The sequence below is a fragment of the Sinohyriopsis cumingii genome, chromosome 9 (genome assembly GCF_028554795.1).
Source record: "Sinohyriopsis cumingii isolate HCF-2022 chromosome 9, ASM2855479v2, whole genome shotgun sequence".
Taxonomy (NCBI): domain Eukaryota; kingdom Metazoa; phylum Mollusca; class Bivalvia; order Unionida; family Unionidae; genus Sinohyriopsis; species Sinohyriopsis cumingii.
Window position 1 is genome coordinate 29,603,975 of NC_142969.1, and position 4,204 is coordinate 29,608,178.

The following is a 4,204-nucleotide window of genomic DNA, read 5'->3' on the forward strand; positions in this document are numbered from 1 at the left end:
AAAGTTATGACGTTCTTAGTATTTGTCCTCGTATTTGTTTTCTATTTAATTGTTCTAGCTAATAACAAAATTATTATTTACTATCATTGGTAAAAAAATTGAGAACCCAGTTTGACGGTAGGGGATGTTAATGCATTAAGATGTAATGGCTTGAATGATGCGACAGCTATATAAGGTTTTGCTGCACTTCTCATATCAGTATTTTCAAAGAAACGTCGCAGGGCTGCCAGTAGGCCATAGTGCCTGTGTCCTATGTTGATCTGAAATGTCGACGTATTTTCCCAGAGGCGAATAATACAAGTTGTCTGCAAACACCGAGGTGTCCAAACACTTCTTTAAAGAAACGATTATATCTTTCGTCTATCTGCAAAATTCCGAAAGGAACGGACATTCATGAAAGCGACAATCGTCGTATCAGGACTAACCAATCAACGGACGAGTAATATGATTCAAATACATTGTAGTGTTTCACGGTCTTTTTACAAAATCTGGTTTTAACATATATTATATTAACTACATGCTAGCAGTTCAGTATTGTAAAAAATCAAGCAAGCTGTTGTTTGACAAAGGAATTCAGCAGAAGATAGCCATTGCTTACATCTAGATAAACCGAAGACACAAGAAACTGCAAGAAAGCAATGAATATGACTACTCAGATAATCTCATTCTACATCAAGATACAATTAAAATGCCATGTTTCATCATATGATTGGTGTTTCAAGAGTAGATACAGAAACAAAGATATAACATAAGTCTTTCTATGATTCTAATATCGACACTTTAAAGGAATTATTTTTATATAAACCCATTTTTCTGTTTTTGGAAAACATTTCTAATGCCCGAATGTCTGAATAAACAAATCCCATAACGCATAAAACTTAATGATTTACCGCAACAACCCATATAACAAAATTATTATTTTTACAGATGAACTTCACTCTCCCATTATCACCCCCTCTCCCACTCTGTAGGACAAAGAAGCATTAACACAGAAGAAATTGGTCATTTATACAATAAACACGCAATGACACATAAATCTTTATATTTCAATTTCGGTGAACAGGACGTTTCGCATATTCCTTCTTCTTTATATTTTTCTCCACATGCAGTCCTTCAATACTTCGACCACTAACTGGAATAACTTCCGCTGTCTCCATTTTCTCTAGTAATTTTTCCTTATTTATAATAAGGTTTAACATTGCTGTTCTATATGGTATATTTGTTCAACAGTTATAAGAAGACCTTTATTGAAACAGCGCATCGGCAGACCAGCGTAAAGGACATTGACCGAATTAGTCTTAATGACGTCGAGTTTATTGACCGTGGTGCGTATCGTTGCCCAGGCTATTGACGCAGTTGCTTGAAATGGGATCATGTAACATCTTGGTATATAGTTTCCTTCGTGTAGCATATTCATCCAAGGCACATAAAACTAGAGTTCGTTTTCGTTTAACGATGCCAATACAAATATTATATTCTAGTAAATCTAATGATATAGAAGCATACACATAAACACAGCACACAAGCGGAGAATCGTCAGTTTTATAAAATAATGAAAACTGCGGACAGAGACACACATGGATTAATAAATGTTAGGAATAAATTACACGTACACCAGCTGAGGACGATCAGAAGTTTAGACGAATCTGTCGATGAGATTGCATACCGAAAAAACGTAAATAGCAGTAACTTGTCAATAATTATTACACGGGTAATCAGTAATTATGATATATCAAATATTTTAGGTTTATCAAGGATATAAAATTATTCGACAAAGTTTACGATAATGAAATATCAACTAAATAAATGACCATGTACCTTCAAATAGCAGACACATACGAAAACAGTGTTACCCGAATGTTTTATAATATCCCCCAACAATTTAATAAAACATCAAAACAATACAATAAAAAAATGCAGAAAACATTCGGGTCCTGAGATTAAGTCTGATGACACATTTACACAGTGGAGAGGAACATTAACAAAGCCGCACTCTACTCCCTGAATAAAAACACTGTCATCAGAAGAAGACTTCTCAGAAAAAGTCCAAGCACCCGACAATAAAAGACTCCGAGAAGCTCCTGTGTCCCTTAAACTCTTAATAGGGATATGACTGGCCAAATCACCCAAGAGTGATAGAGAACCCTTCGATCTGAATGGTTCATAATTCTCCATAATAAAATCAGACAGGGGTTTATTAGACCCAACATATGTATTGCTTTCAATACATGTTCGTGAACTTGACTTCTTAGAAATAAGAGCACTTAGAATAGGTCTGTCTTGATTCTGATGCACATTTTTCAAATTCTAGCAATCAGAAATAACGTGTCCTTTCTTCTTGCAATAGGTACAAGTAGGAAGAGACAAGAATCGTTGATCAAGCTTACCTGAAGCTTGACGTTTAAACATTGTGCCAGTTTGAGATTTAAAAGGGCTTATAGTAGGCTGAAATACTTTTCTGCCAGAAGACTCGAATACAAAAGAAACCTTATGAGATAAAGAATACTCGTTAGCGGCACGAGCAGCATTTTCCAAAGTTTCGATCTTATGCTCGTCAAGATAAATCCTAATGTCACTATGGACACAGTTCTTAAACACTTCAACCAATATAAGTTGTATGAGACTCTCGCAATCTTTATTAACCTTTCTAGAAGAACACCACCTATCAAATTGTCGTGCTTTTCCCCATGCAAATTCGACATAGGTCTGGTCTGCTATTTTTTTTTATAGTTTCGGAATTTTTGCTGATAAGCTTCAGGGACTAACTCGTAACCAAACAAGATATAGTCCTAAATTGTATCGTAGCGCTCTGCTCATGTGACAGTGAACTGTAAATATCACGAGATCTACCAATGAGTACCCACTGCAGTAACAGAGTCCAGTACTCCCTTGGCCACTTCAAACTCTCAGCAAGTTTTTTTCAAAATAATAAAATATCTGTCTAGTTTTTCTTCCAGAAAGGGAGGTGCTAACTTGATATTTTTTTAAACATCAAAAGAAGAGGAGTGTTTTCCTTTTGCCAGCTCTAATGCTTGTATTTTAGTTCATATTCCCTCTCTCTCTTTCTTCCTTTTGCATTTGTTCTTTTTGTAATTGTATTTGCCTTTCTTTCTCTTTTTTTTTCCAATTGCATTTGTTTTTATTTTTCTCTTTCCTGTCTGTCTTTCCTTTTTCTCAAATTGTAACTGCATTTGTCTTTCTCCTCACGCTCTTTTTGCAACTCCATTCGTCTTACTTCCATCTCTTTCTCAGTTACTTCCATCTCTCTTTCGAGTTGTATTTTTTCTATCTGAAACTGAACCTGTATTATCTCTAATTCCAACTTTTTAGCTGTACTTCCATTTTCAAAATGTTCAACCAATCCTTTATAAAAGTTTAAAACATTCTCTACTTTTGATGACTTTGTAGAAAGAGCTTGCCGATTTCACTAAAGATTTCAAAATTGTAAAAGAATACTTTAGATTTTAAAATTGATTTCAAAATATAGGAGAATTAAAAGTTCAAACCAACAGTGTGTGTATGTGTGTTCATCTAACGAAATCTTGTCCTTATAAATTTTTCTCTGAAATTGGATGAACAATAATACGTACAAATTCTTGTGAAGACAAGATTTCCTTTTATAGTTCTCAGAAATGTGCTAATTATGTCTTGAACCTATAAAATTTAATGTGAAGTCAATGAATTTTCTATGAAGCTGGATGCACATGTTGATAATCAAAATCTTGCGAGGACAAAAATTTGTCATAATCCTATTTCTGTGAAAGAGACTGATATCCAAAGAAAATCAAAAGAAACTATAATATATTCTTCACAGGTTGAAGATCTGGCAATTTTCATCTATTCTGCCATTATTGAAAACTCAACAATTATTGTGATCTGGAAAAAAGTGGTTCTCACGGGATCAGGGAACACCAGCTCCACTTAAATCAAATTCACATGCTATTATTGGTACCAAAAGCGTGGATTGATATCCGTTTCTGGAATATGAAACCATCGTTGGTAACAACTAGGAAAAGCAAACCTGGAAGCAGTCGTCATAAAGTTGGCAAACGAATAAACATACTAGTAATACTTATGCAAATATATGGACACCTATACTAATGCCATACTATCCATATTAATATGGTGACAATGTGTCCGTGCAGAGACATTTTAAAATCCACCCATATTGTCACGAGAACACGATGCCGATATGAAACTTTGA